Source organism: Rhinatrema bivittatum, unplaced genomic scaffold, assembly GCF_901001135.1.
Source record: "Rhinatrema bivittatum unplaced genomic scaffold, aRhiBiv1.1, whole genome shotgun sequence".
Lineage (NCBI taxonomy): Eukaryota > Metazoa > Chordata > Amphibia > Gymnophiona > Rhinatrematidae > Rhinatrema > Rhinatrema bivittatum.
Window position 1 is genome coordinate 15348 of NW_021820695.1, and position 15461 is coordinate 30808.

The 15461-nt window shown below is 42.0% G+C and overlaps 1 protein-coding gene across 1 annotated transcript in view; it reads left to right on the forward strand.

Annotated features, from left to right (window-relative positions):
* The first annotated feature begins 221 nt into the window (after positions 1-221).
* Positions 222-15461, forward strand: part of LOC115081960 (zinc finger protein ZFAT-like) — a 276750-nt gene continuing 261510 nt past the window's right edge. Inside the window, 1 exon segment of the mRNA XM_029586200.1 lies at positions 222-305. The gene's annotated coding sequence lies outside the window, so the exon portion shown is untranslated.

Consider the following 15461-nt stretch of genomic DNA (forward strand, 5'->3'; position numbering starts at 1 on the left):
GGTTTCAATGTTTTACTCTGAGTTTTTCATTAGAAGCAATGTAGCGTCTAACAGATTTTCATCTGGGTACTTTAGTTAAAGCTTTATCAAGGGGTCATATATTATTCTGCAGCCCTTGGGGTGGTATACTAAATTGATGACAGATAAATTCTATATGTAATGTCTCTAGTATTCAGTCCAGTGATCTCTTGCTGTTGTTACTGCATTTTTTAAATAGGACAAAAGGAGTTATTCATGCCCTGTGTGTGAGAAATCATTTTCAGAAGACAGACTTATAAAATCACACATCAAGACAAATCACCCTGGTAAGATGAATTATTTGTAAATATATGTTTCTGAATATGCTTTAATAGAAAACTTCATCTGCTGTTAAATCTGTGAGCAATATTAAATAGTGAGTATATCTCAGTAGTTTTTTAACCCCCACCACCAATGATGCTCTCTGTTTTCACTTGTCCATCAGTATGTTTCTCAACTACAAGTATAGAAACAAAACCATCATGGCACCTAGTGGGACCAATAATAGCTTTGGGACGTGCTGAAGTACTGTTGAGCAATAGTTTTGTTCCCTTTGCTGAGAGCTGCCTATCCAGTAGCTTAATAAGCATTCTTGTGGTTACGTGAGTTCTGCAAACATTTATTTTTATCGTCCCTGTTTTGTTAGTATTGGCACAAGAGGATCAGAGGTGTCATAACATGATTTATAAAACTAAATTAATCTGGAAATGTTTGAACTCTTAGATTCTTATTAAATTTAGGAATATACATAGTAGATGATGGGTAAGTACCAATTGGCTCATCAACCTGGTTGTTCCCATTGTAAACAGGGTAATAATAAATAAGTAAAAGGCTTACCTGAAGACCCCAGGACCCAGTGTTTTGCAGCTGTAACAGCAGCAGCAGCAAGGGAAAATAAAGTTGAGCCCTAGGAGAGAAAGAATTATGGTGTCTGCCAGTAAGCCATCCTCTCACGACAGTGCATAGGAGGAGGGCCGCAGTCACCTCATATTCTACAGAGGCTGTAGAGCGAGAGGAGTGAAGGAAGAAAGACACTGGAGAAGGTGCCTGCAGTAACCGAGAGGAAGAAGGTCACCCCAGAAGCAACGTGCAGGAAGTGGCCACAAAAGAAGGGGCGCTGGAACTAACATGGAGGAGAGGGGCCTGAGGAGGCTTGGAGACCTGACTGTGAGAGAGGCAGTAACAATGAGTCCAAGACAGAGGCTGCATCGGGCCCGCACTGAGAAGAAAGAAAGGCTGGACAGCTGAGGAAAGTGAGTGTCTGCAAGCGATTGCCACGTCACAGGAAAAGGCCACTTTCCAGTCCCCAGGTCTAGTCACGCTGAGAATCAAAAACCTGGCAGGGAATGGCAGCATGGCCTGCTGGGCAGCAGAAGGAAGGAGTCGCGGTGAAGAAACACAGAAAGAGGGCTGCTTAGAAGGAGCTGAAGGGAAGCACCATGATACAGGAGAGCGCCAAAGTTGTTTCGTGGGAGGGAAACCCACTGAGCAGCAGAGTGCCAGAAAAAAACAACCCCACAAAAGTGAAAATAGTCAGAATGCTACACCTGCGACATATGCCCAATCAATAAGAAAGCTGCAAACATACCACCAGTTATTGGGAGTGGCTGAGCCTGAAGGGCAACCTGTGCTGAAGATGCCTCAAAGAAGAAACTCGAGTTGTGCTTCAGAGGAGGGGCCTGAGAGGAGATGAGGCATCGCATCACTTTGCTGATGCCAGGTCCTGCTGAATACTGCCGGATCGAGGATAAAGGGAGAAGCTAGAACGGGAGGAATCAGCTGACTGACAGCGGTCAGCTGTGATGGTAATCATGACCACTGCCGGTGGTGGTCTTCTCCTGCCAATGGAGCCACTGGAGCGCTGTAGTCTACAGGACTGTGGATGATCATCACCGAAATCACCATTCCTGCTATTGCTGGACACTGCTGCCCTGCATCCTGAGTAAGTGTCCTTGCCTCTGTCTCTTCTTTAAATTTAGAAAATAAAATTAAAAACACTGCGATTAATGTCAGAGGGCCTAAGGGATACCCTCAACGTGACTATTGAATAGGCCACAGTCTCATTGATGTCATCAATGACATCAGTGGGTACCTGCAGTTCGGGGGGGGGGGGGGGGGTGTCCTATCAATTTTTTTATAAAAGAAAAGAACCTAAGTACAATTTTAAGGGAAACAACGGTGGTGGCCAGGTAAGGGGACCCTGGCCATCTGTATGACATGACTCAACTCACTTGACCCCAATGATGTTTAAAATATGTAATTTACCCTAATGGAAGCCCTGCCCATCTTCAGTCTAAAACCACTTTAAAAAACAAGCATAAGCTTTTAAAAATAAAAACCTGCTAAGAACCCCTGCCTAGCCATAAATGGTCATTTAAAAATAGCTTTTAAGGGAAAAATATTTAAAGTAGTTACTCAAGCTGAACAGATATTTTAAGGAATAAAAAGCACCAGAAAAGCCAGGAATAAATATAAGGAATATTTTTATAGGCATAAATATAGCGGAGAATTAAATTTTAAAGTAATTTGGTACCATCCAGACACCCCTAATTGTTGGTTCACTCCCTATCATAAAATAAGATTCCCATAGCAACCAGAGGACCAAGCGAAGTAGTAGTTATGGAGCCTTGACAAAGATTTCCCTAGGGATCAGTAGTGGGCAGGCACAGTTTTAATATCCTAAGCCGCAGAGCAGGATCCAAATCTGAGGCAAAGATCATCATAAAAAGTACTAAAGTTCTTAATTTTCTAATGTTAAAAAATAATAAACCCAAATAGAAATTGTCCCATCAGCAAAAGTTAAAGATACTAAATAGACTATCCCAATACTACTTCTTAGGATGACATCATCAAGAGCAGGGATATTCTAAGCTTAGAAAACTGTCAGTTATAGAATTGAGCAGTAGTGAACCTGAAGTCTAAGAGAGCAGAGATGCTATCATAGTTCTGTTTCAGGCCTAGTCAGAGTTTAAAAACATTCTATGAAATAAAGGAACAGTCATAATAGGATAAAAGTGTGCATGTTATGAGAGATTGAGTGTGGGTTCTAGCTAAGGTGAGCTAGGCAGAAAAGTTTAAAAGTAAGTCCTATTGCTGTACTGCGTATTATCACAGCATTTTTTTTTAGGAATAGTAACACGAGTGTGAATGACTACTATTGATGAAGAACACTGAATGTTTGAATACTAAAGACAATTCAGTGTTTAGTTACAAGGAACACTCTATTCAAAATAATCTGTGGCTACATTCAAAACAAAGTGGGGAGATATTCCGGAGTGGGTTGAGAGAGTGTTTTTCTTTGCTTTATTTAAAGTATAAGTTAGTAGGTTGAAGAGGAAGCCACAAGAGAAAAGAGGAGAGGAAGAAAGAACTGGCCAGCACTGACAGAAGAAAGAAAATACAGATTGTTTTCATTCTAAAGAAAAGAACATTAGTAACTATAACCAGGCCTGAGCATATAAACACACAAATATCAAGTTATTAGACACAAAGAAAAGAAAGAGAAAGTAAGAGAACAGAAAACACTATATGTAAAACACATGTTTTTTTTTGGATTCAGATAAGTAACCTATCTTGACATGAAAAACAAGAAAAAGAACACACAGAATCAATTCTTAAGTCATAGGAATAAGACACTGAGAATTAACTTCTGAAAAGTAATATAGTAACAAAATGGTTTACAAGATAAATCTTTTGTGATAGAAGTGCATCCTGAATGTGCTGACAGGTTTGTATTTTCTTGCTTGTTTAGTACAGTAATTTCTGTAAGGAAAACAATATATGAAAGAAATAATGGTAATGAAAAATGAGCATGCTTATTTATGAGTAAAGATATGACATATATATGTGCACATTTCGATGTCGTTGAAACATAGTATTGTTCCAAGTATTTAAAATAAGTTAGTTTGTACTGAAAATGAAACATTTCTCTATTTTATTATCCTTGCCTCCCCTTTTTACCTTGTGAGAATTTACTGGGTGGGTTGAGAGCCCCTGTCCCTGTGGGAGACCTAGTTGATGGAGGTGGGAACTATACTGCATCCCGGAGGATCCATCTTGAGAGCTTGCTGACCTGGTCACATACACGACTACACTGTAATCCCAACAACCTCTGCCACGACAGCAAAGTCCTCCACCCTCAGGAGTGGCGGTTTATACTATCTACGCTGCTCTAACTAAGGATATATTCCAGCTGCCAGTTATACAAGTTTGACCACATGCGGGATGTTGTGCCTCATTCAAGTTTGTTTTGTTGTCTTCCCAAATTGGGCTTCTACCATTCTGGATAGATGAGTATTCAAGTTCCTATACTTCAACCAACATCCAGGCACCAACACCACCTCATACCTCCCTTTGCCTTTTGCCCGGCCTCTCAACCCTGTTCTTACTATTCTCCTCTATATCTTTCCCAGGCATACTTAAATTCTGTTACAGTTTAGGTTTCCATCAACTCTGCTGGTAGATTTGAGTCTAAACCCTCTCAGTATTCATATTTCCTGTGAGCTTCCTTCCAGCATCCATACCATGAAACCTTTATCTTTGCAATATCATCATTGTTTGCTTTATGCTTTTCCATCTAGGAGAGTTCAAAGCATGGTACAATAAATACACAGGCAGGACAATCATATTGAGGTAGTCAAATGCAGTCAATCTGCATATTGAGGTAGTAATATACAGTAAATACCGTCAAAGTGGTTAATATATGTGGTGATAATTGTGTATATATGCAGCAAAGGCTGTACCTGTTCTCTACGGTAGCATTCTGTGACCCGGGGAGTTCTAAGTCTGGGAGCCTGAATTACAGCTGAGGACTGAAACTGCCTCAAGTCATGTTTTTGGAGATTTGGAGCTAGTCCGATGTTTGTTTGGTGGCATGTCCATATCCTGAGAAGTTCTCTTTCTGATGTTTGTGAGCTGCACTTTTTTGGGGCTGGCACAATAAAGAGGACTTATGGCAGCCAGTGCAAGGTTTAGTATACATGGGGGAGAGATGGTCTCTATGGTAGAGTGGAGCATAGCCATGTAGGGCCTTGAAGGCAAAGACCAAGATTTTAAACTAATATTTGGGTCCTAGAGATTCCTGAGAGAGCTGAAGGTAGTAATGCTTGTGCGAGCTTTTTAAAATGGCTCCTGGAACTACTTCATATCTCTAATAGCAAAGGCTCTATAAAGACTGATAGGGCACATTGGGCCTTGGCACCAGCTCCAACCCTGAAGGGTCTGCCGAGATCAGTGATTATTAAACTTCACTGTTTTCAAAATAAGCAGAAAATCCTGTCTTCCACTAGAGAGAGAGAGAGAGAGAGGACGTCATTTTCCAGGGTAATCATATCATGTTTTTTCCTGACTCTTCATCAGAACTGCGATGAGAGACGGCAGTGAAAAGAGATGCAAAAGTGCAATATCAGATATATTCTACAGTATCCAGCAAAATTGTAGTGTTTGATCAGGGGAAACCTACAACTTTCAACATACGGAAAGAGGCTGAAACGTGGTTAGAAAAATGGCAGTCTCGTGATGACAGTGGCGCGCTGGCACCATAATTGTGCACAGGCAAGAAACCAATAGCACACAGCGGGAAGACTCATGCAGCAATAACTCATCATTTGGTGACTTATGTTGGAAGTCTGGTATGCGTACTGCCTGAAAGTACTTCCACTGTGTTTTTTGGCAGAGCTGTTTTTGTTTCCTGCATTTTTTTGTTTTCTGGTTTATATATCTTCAGTGTTCTAGCCTGCTCCAGAAACTTAATGTATCCAAGATCTGGCTTGTGCAGCAGAGCCAACTTGCTGGTTTATGCAATTTTTCAGGGAACTGGTTGCTTCTCTGGTTCGTCGTCAGCACAGCGGTTTCTACGGATCTTGGATGTACTTATAGTTTGATATTCAAATGTAGCGTGAGATCAGCAAATCGGCTCCACAGGTTTGGAGTATGGATGAAGAAAATCTTCCTGATTCAGGTTTTGAATGGCCATGCTGTCTCGATATATAATGGGATTAGAGATGCAGCTGAATTTGTTTGAGACTTGCTCATGGTTGCTGAATGATAGATATTAGACTGAAGATGAAGAATGGGGTGTTTTGGCTGAACTTGGACTTTATCAACGATTTTCTGTTGCCAGGAAAGATTTCCTTGAAGCTATTGTTTGTTTTGATTATTTTCTTTATGCTTACTTTTCTGCTCTGCCTTTCTTCTTTTGCAGAGTTGCATGGTTCTGGAGGCAAAATACTTATTGATTTGGCGGAGGAGGTGGAGAATATGGGTTGTAGCTGGAGGGAAGTGCATAAAGACGCACAGTATATTTTGGAGGCAGAGAGTGTTGTGGGATTGGGAAAGGGTGCGGGAGGATTTTAGGTTTTGTTGGGAGTTGGGGATTTTGAAATGCAGGTTGCATGGGCTGCAGAGCTGCTGGTTTCACTCCTTGGATCCCAATGGTGGTCCCATCTGAGGGGCAGTGAACCTTTGTTACAGGAATAGTTGGGACAGGAGTTCTGGCTTGATATTGGTTTTGGGCTAATTGGCAGGTGGGGATAAAGTTTGGGTGGGGGGTGGGGGTGCTAGAATTAGGTTGAGATGTGGGTGAAAATATGGGGCACAAGTCCACTATTGCCCAATGTTTTATAACAGAGTATTTAGCTCAATGTGTACAGGCTTTTGTCTAGCTTTGGTCTCTGGTGTATTATTTATGTAATGTAACCCATTATTGTTGAAATTGAAGCTGCATATCCTGATATCGTCCTAGGTATCACTGATGAAACTGTTTCTTTGAACGTTAAAGGTATTTATTTGCCTAGTAAAACACATACTACAATTTGCTTAGAGAACTAAAACCCAGATTTTAATGTTACAAGAAATGCATCTTACCAGAAAAGAACATGAGAAACTGAAGGTGGGATGGGTGGGGCTGTCTATTACGCATCTTACAACTCAAGAAGCAGGGGGGGGTGGGTCTGTATTCTAGTTGCTAAAACCCTTCCCTTACAGTTGTGCTCAACTGCTTTTGCACAACGTAAAGGTTACTCTTGTAAATATATATGGCCCTAATATTACCCATGGGGGAATTCTGCACAAAAAAAATTAAAAATCTGCAACAAAAAATTGAAAATTCTGCGCACACTTTCTAAATTCTGCAAAATTCTGCACATTTATTTTTCAAAATAACGCTATTTTTTGCAAATTATTCTGCATTTCAGTGCAATCCAGTATTACCATTTAAATAATAGTACAGAAAACAGAGCCTTCACATTTTTCTCACATGCAGGCCGATACAGTAAAGCGCGGCCGCGGTTACCCTGCTTCTAACCCGCTTCTAACTCACAATTTGGCCGCGTAAGTCTAACCCGCAATTCACTATCCTTTTTAACTCATCCTTACCGCTTCTTTAAATCAACCGGTAACCCTTTCCGCCCGCAGCATGTATATGAGATGTAAACGCTCCGATTAGCTATTCCCTCCCATATAGCAATGTGCGCCCCGATTATCTCCTTTTTAACCTGCAGTTTTGCCGTGTGTTTAACCTGCTAACTTACCGCCTACCCTTACCCCTGCGTTAGTGTGGAGCGTCAGGTCAGAGAGGCAAAATTTCATGGGCAAACGACCCCCTCACCCCCCGGGACCCTTACCCTGGCGTTAGTGTGGTGCGACAGCAGTAGACAGGCTCCGGTCAAAATCCCCCCTCCCGAAGCAAGGCGCAGGGCGAAAATCGGCTCGACATGTCATTAAATCAAAAGTAAATAAAGTGTAATAAAAGTAAACTTACTGCATGTGAAATTTCTTTGAACAGTCCTCTCTCCCCTCCTCCCGAGGCGCGCACTGCAGCTCCCCTGCCTCCCGGGGGCAGCCGGCGGAGAAAGCAGCTTCCAGCAGCCCCCGCCGACGAAGGTGAGTGAATGCACGCCTGTGTATGCCTGTGCCTGCAATTTGGGCGCTCAAGACGTGACGTCACGACGTTTGGCGTCACGGCGTGTGACGTCGGCGTTTGCTAATGCACTGCCTTGAGCGCCCAAATTGCACGCACAGGCGTACACAGGCGTGCATTCATTCACCTTCGCTGCCGGCTCCTGCAGGAAGCCGCTTTCGCCGCTGGCTCCCTCCGCCTGGCTGAATGCACACCCGCCGGCTGCCCCGGGAGCCTCGGTGCGTGCCTCGGGAGGAGGAGAGAGAGGACTGTTCAAAGAAAATTCACATGCAGTAAGTTTATTTTTATTACACTTTATTCACTTTTGTTTTAATTTTCGCTCTGCGCCTTGCTTCGGGAGGGGGGGAGAGAGGACCCGAGCGTAGGAGAAGAACCATCCACTTCCTGGTACCTGTCATTTCAAATGTCATTTGAAATGACAGGTACCAGCGCACCCAGGTTACTGTATAGGCGCTGTATAGCGCTCTATACAGTAAAATGGATTGCGCGGGCCTAACCCTTCTCGGATGCTTCTTGGACGCGGCTTGCATTTGCAAGCTATTTACATACAGTATCGAGCGGTAGGTGAGCCGGACTGTGCGTGCGGCAAACGCGGGTGCGCCCGGCACTAACGCACCTCTTCCTACCGCTCCTTACTGTATCAGCCCGTTAGTGATTTCCTTCTGGCCGAAAGTACCAAACTGTAACAAAGAGAATGTTTATCTTCTTCATATGAGAATCAGTCTTTGTGACTTTGAATGATTTCCAAAGTTTCAATATAAATGGGAGCACCAGACAATTTCAGGTAATCTATTTAACTGGGGCGGTATTGCCTGGGGGGGGGGGGGGGGGCGGGGAGGAGTTTAAATCTTTCAACAATCTGCAACAAGCATTTGACCTACCATCTGCACTTGCCTAAGGAAGATTTTCACCTCAGCCTTAGGAGGCCACGAAGAGGATTTTGGACACTTCTTTGGACTTTATACCACCAGGAGTGCAAACTTTTATATACAATCAGAAAGAAAAAGATAGATAGGGAGATCAGTCCCCATTAGGAGCCTACCTTCTAACATCTGGAGGTTTGGATCTTGCCAGTGCTTTGCCAATTAAGGCAAACTGTCTTTAGCTGCTTCTACTCAATCCAGTAGTTTCATTTAAATTATAGTACAAAACACAAAGTGCCTTCACGTTTTTCTCAGTGATTCCCTTCTGGCAGAAAGTATCAAATTATACAGTGAAAAACTTCTCTGCATCTGCAGAGTTGGAGACAGAGTTTATGCAACTGAAGGCCAATTTGGCAATATTTGGCATTCTCTCTTGGAGGTCTATCATAGCATGATTCTGAATAGCTTCAGGCACAATCTTTTCCCTGTACAATTTTAATTCACATTCAGGTACCTCGGAGAAACCAGGTATTGCCTGAAAATGCTCATATTGTTCTGGCAGGATATAAACTCTGAGGATCAAATAACCTACAAGCCTTCAGATAATTAAGACCTGGTTGGCCAAATGACAAATATTTGTCAAGCTTTACAGAAGTTTCATAGAATACCTCTTTGAAGAGATCTAGACAAGCAAATCTTTTGACAGGACATGAGTTTTCAGCCTTCTTAAATTCAAAGAACTCAGAAGTGCTTTCTGAAGGGAGTTCTAGATCTGAATTCAAATATATCTGCAGTTCTTCTAGAAGACCAAATGCTTTAACAGTACAAGGTTTCCTACTCTCAAAGGCCAGATTTAAACTGAGAATTTGTTAACATTTTTTTGCTAGAAAATTGATCTGTACTCTTAAGAGTGTGAATGTAGTTAGGTCATTCAATATTTTCTGAATAGTGTGCATAGAAATTTGGGAGTTACTGTTACACTCTTCATTGAAGAATTCTTTGTAAAACTGAAAATTCTTAACATGATACTGAATAGCATGGAACCAGCTGTTCCAACGTGTTCCGACAGGACTTGGAGGCATGGATGCTTTGGCAGCTGGAGATTTCTCTTGTAGTTTTTTTGTTCAAGAAACTGAGGTACTTCGCTTTCCTACTACCAGAGTTATAGAACATGTGTTTGAAGCTCCTTACAAATGTATCAACTAACTGAAAAGGCTTTCTGAATGATTCACCAACTAAGTTAACAATATGTGCCAAACAAGTGATATGCACAGAATTTGGAAGCAGTGTAGAAAACACAGAATTAAATGCTTTATTCATATAACTAGCATTATCAGTATCGATTACCAAAGTACTGTTGTAATCAATCTGATAATCATTTACCGCTTTGACTACAACTTGGGCAACAGTTGAGTGATTAACAACATTTAAAAACACTGTATCTGCCAAAAATGATTTTACATGCCCACTGCAATCAGGTTTCAATGGTGCAAACAATGCATTCAGAACTGATCTTGCATCATCACATGTTTCATCAAAGATAATTGCAACTTTATCTTTAAGCATCAGTTGTAAATTTTCTTTTTCTTCATGGTAGACTTCTGGTAAGTATGTCTCAGTCAGTTGGGTCCTTCCAGGAACTGCACCACCATTCCGAACCCTGCTGTTGAGAAATTCTCTTGCAAGTGTTCACTTTTGGACAGTGGGATATTGGCACCTGCGAGCGTCTTCACCCATGCTTTACAAATCTGAAAGAAGACAGGACAATCTTGAGTGCCCTTATCCAAGGTAACTCACATTAAATAATAAAAATCCCATGAAAGGGAAAAAGTGAAGAGACTTACATCCACACATTCTTTCTCTGCCTGCGTTTTGTTTTTCAGTGTACTTGTGATGGTCTTCTGGCGTTTGATTCCTCCATCCTGTTGAAGCACATCTTCCTTCAGTTTGTGTTTTCTGGATGCAAAGTGATCCAGAATCACAGATCTGCGGTCATGATTGAGAGCAACATTGCAGAATGTGCAGAATAATTTGTTCCCATCTGCATTCAGTTTTTCAGGGAATTCTCGAACACGGGATCCTGGTGTAGACTTTTTTTGATGCATGTGAAGGCCGATCACAATGCTGTGCAAAAGAACGAATGTCTCTTTGTTTCTTGCTGACTTCTAGGCTTGACTGGCTACATTGAGAAATGCTTGGTTCTGACATATTTCCCAACTGGTTCGTAAAAGACCTGTTACGATGAAGATAGTATTAGTTCACTGTTCATAAATCAGTGTTTTTCTTGAAACCCGATGACGAAAAATACTTATTTTCTCAGTTCAACTCCCATCCTCTGTAATTCTGCAAGGAGACAGCCATCTCACCGGCCCTGGCAACTGAAGGAAAGATCTCAGCCCAGCACCAATCACTCTCAGTGACACTAGGCTCGTTTGTCAGCAATGGCAGCAGCTGCTGTCACCCCTCCATGAGTGTCCCTGGCAACTTGGCTCATCTGCCAGCAGTGACAATTGCTGCTGCTGGCAGATGAGCCAAGCTGGCAGGGACTGATGCAGTTATTTTATTTATTTATTTAATGCTTTTTTTTATACCGGCATTCATGATACAGATCATATCATGTTGGTTTACAAATAACAAGGATCGTAACCTAACTATTAACATGGTATAGAGAAGACAAAAGTTCCAATGAACAGGGGTGCCGGAACTGGGAAGAGGAAGATGTAGCAGACAGTAACTAGATAACTGTATCAATTATTTACAAATTGTTGAGCGATCGTTCGTAACAGCTGGGGGGGCTCTGGGTTTATGGAAAGGCCTGTTTAAAGGCCAGTTGTTGCTAACCTCCACCTGAGTATCCATACCAGGGCCCCTTCACTGCATAGGCTCTGATGCAACTGCATCTCCACCTCTATGGCGTGGAATTGGCTTCATCACAAGTCTCCCGTAAGGCAGTGCATCATGCACTGCCATACCAGGGCCCCTGCCAATCGGGAGACTTGTGATGAAGTATCCATACCAGGGCCCCATCGTGGGTATCCATACCAGGGCCCCTTCACTGCATGGGCTCTGATGCAACTGCATCTCCACCTCTATGGCATGGAAGTGGCTTCTCTAATGGTTGCATCATGCACTGCTATACGGGAGACTTGTGATGAATCCCCAACATGCTCACTGTCTCTCTTACATGATATCAGACATATGCTTTCTCTCACATGCCATGTCACACACATGTTCTGTCTTCCCACATACAACACACACACACACACACACACACACACTTCCCCTCTCCCCTCCCCCCCTCCCCCACACACACATACAGACTCCCAGGTAGACACCTACCCACGGGCTCAAACATACACTCTTAGGGCATGGGTCCCTTCTTTAGCCCCTCTCTTCCCCCTTCTTTTTCTCTTCCTCTTCTCTTTCTCTTTCTTTCCTCTTCTCTTTCTCTTTCTTTCCCCTTCTCTTTCTCTTTCTTTCCCCTTCTCTTTCTTTCCCCTTCTCTTTCTTTCACTTTCTCTTTCCCCTTCTCTCTCTTTCTCTTTCTCTTTCCCCTTTCCCCTCCCTTCTCCCTCTTCTCCTCCTTCTTTTTCCCCCTCTTTCTCCATTCCCCCTCCCCCTTTCTCTCTCTTTTCGATTGTTGGGTCCTGATTTTTAGCACCGTACAGCTTGCTAACCTCGAGCCGCCCATGCCGTGCTGCGATGCACCCACTCTCCGTGCAGCACCTGACTTCGCTGTCCTGGATTGGCTGCTGCCTGTGTGCAGCCTGCTTCTGGTTTATCCTTTTCCGGCATGGCAGGAAATTGCGAGGCAACAGTGCGAGGAAGGGCGATGAGGGAGAAAATCTGCGCAAAGGGGAAATTCTGCGCAAATTCTGCGTTCTGCAGCAGCGCAGAATTCCCCCAGGAGTATAATATTGATGAAAAATAATTCTTTAGGAGGCTGACAAATCAAATTGTTTTGGATTTGTGAATTTATGTATAAGAGGGGACTGGAAAGTATCCCCTGTCCCTGAACTAAGTAAATCCCATGTTACTGATGCCAGTAATAGCAGTGGCTATTCCCTAAGTCAACTTGATTAATAGTAGTTAATGGACTTCTCTTCCAAGAACTTATTCAAAACGTTTTTTTAAACCCAGCCACACTAACTGCACTAATCACATCCTCTAGAAACGAATGCCAGAGCTTAATTGTGCGTTGAATGAAAAAAATGTTCTCCAATTTAATGTGCTACTTGCTAACTTCATGGAGGGACCCCTAGTCCTTTATTATCCAAAAGAGTAAATAACCGATTCACATCTACCCATTCTAAACCTCTCCTGATTTGAAAGACCTCTATCATATCCCCCCTCAGCCATCTCTTCTCCAAGCTGAACAGCCCTAACCTCTTTAGTCTTTCCTCATAGGGGGAGCAGTTCCATCCCCTTTATCATTTTGGTTGCCCTTCTCTATACCTTCTCTAGTGCAACTATATCTTTTTTGAGATGAGGTGACCAGAATTGTACACAGTACTCAAGGTGCGGTCTTACCATGGAGTGATAGAGGCATTATGACATTTTCCATTTTATTAACCATTCCCTTCCTAATAACTCGTAACATTGTTTGCTTTTTTGACTGCCGCAGCACAGTGAGCTGACAATTTCAATGTATTATCTACTATGCTGCCTAGATCTTTTTCCTGGGTGGTTATTTCTCATATGGAACCTAACATTGTGTAACTACAGCACTTGTCTACATTAAATTTCATCTGCCATTTGGATGCCCAATCTTCCAGTTTCGCAAGGTCCTCCTGAAATGTATCACAATCCGCTTGTGATTTAACTACTGTGAAAAATTTTGTATCATTTGCAAATTTGATTACCTCACTTGTCATATCCCTTCCCAGATCATTTATAAATATATTGAAAAGCACCAGTCCAAGTACAGATCCCTGAGGCACTCCACGGTTTACCCTTTTTCACTGAGATAATTGACCATTTAGTCCTACTCTCTGTTTCCTGTCTTTTAACCAGTTTGTAATCCACGAAAGGACATCACCTCCTATCCCATGACTCTCTTTAGTTTTCTTAGAAGCCTCTCATAACGGATGTTGTCAAATGCCTTCTGAAAATCCAAATACATTATATCTACTGGTTCACCTTTATCCACATGTTTGTTAACCCCTTCAAAAAAAAAATGAAGCAGATTTGTGAGGCAAAACTTCCCTTGGGTAAATCCATGTTGACTGTGTTCCATTACATCATTTCTTTCTATGTGCTCTGTGATTTTGATCTTTATAACAGTTTCCACTGTTTTCCCGGCACTGAAGACAGGTTCACTGGTCTATAGATTCCCGGATCACCCCTAGAGTCTTTTTTAAATATTGGGGTTACATTAGCCACCCTTCAGTCTTCAGGTACAATGGATGATTTTAATGATAGGTTCCGAATTTTAACCAATAGATCTTAAATATCATTTTTTTAGTTCCTTCATAACCCTGCTACTCTTTAGTTTGTCAATCTGACCTACTACATCTTCCAGGTTCATAGTGATTTTGTTCAATTGATCTGACTCATCAGTCTTGAAAACTGTCTCTGGAACCGGTATCTCCCCAACATCCTCATTAATAAACACAGAATCAAGAATTAATTGAGTCTCTCTGCAGTAGTATTGCTGAAATAACTGAGATGCTAGGTCTTATAGATATATGGAGGACATGGCATCAGGGAGAGAGAGGCTATACATTTTATTCACCAAGACATAGTATGTTTAGTAGGATTGATTACTTCATTTATAATCCCAATTTCTTTCCTAAAGTTAGGATGGTGCAATTTTGACTTGCACTGTATTGGACCATCATCATCCAGTCCAGATTCTGATTGATATAGTGGCCCCTAAGCTTCGCTCATTTACTAGGAGGTTAAACACCTCCTTGCTGGGGACAATTGCTTTCCAGTGTTGCTAAAAAAAAAAATGCAGTCTTGAGTTCAGTGAATTTAATTCTGAAGACTACACGACTATCCTGCGGTAGGAAGCTTTTAAGGCCTTTTTGCGTGGTAAGATTATCAGTTTTGCAAGTCACATTCAGAAAATGCGCAGATTAGTGGCAGAAAATGGATAAAATCTGGGATTTGGAGAGACAACATAAGAAAAATTGCTCTAACCTCATCTGGAGATAATTCAAAAAGAGTTCAGACCACTGGGGATTGGTAAAATAGGTAGAGCGCTTAAGTACACTGAACTTCAATTTTATGAGCTTGGGGATAAGCCTAATGCCTTGCTGGCCAGAATGGTTAAGTGTTGAGCTGGTAGATTTCATATTTTAGAAGTTAAGATGTCAGTGGGTGGAAAGACAGCTGATTCCAAACAAATTGAGTGTTTATTAGTTTGATACTTCTCTGATCTATATGCTGCTTCTTCACCTGTTGACAGAAATGTTATTGATGACTTCTTGAAGGGCTAGGAGCTACCTCAACTGAGGATACTCAAATAGCAGTATTGGATGTCCTTATAGCTATGTTGGAAATTCAAGAAGTCATTAAGAAACTCCCTTGTGGAAAATGTCCAAGCCCAGATGGGTTTTATATTGAGCTTTATGAGAAATTTCTTATGGGTATGGTGCCTTTCTTATTTTCTGTGTTTCAGAAGGCAGGGGAAGGGGGATCACTGGCTGACGTGGTAA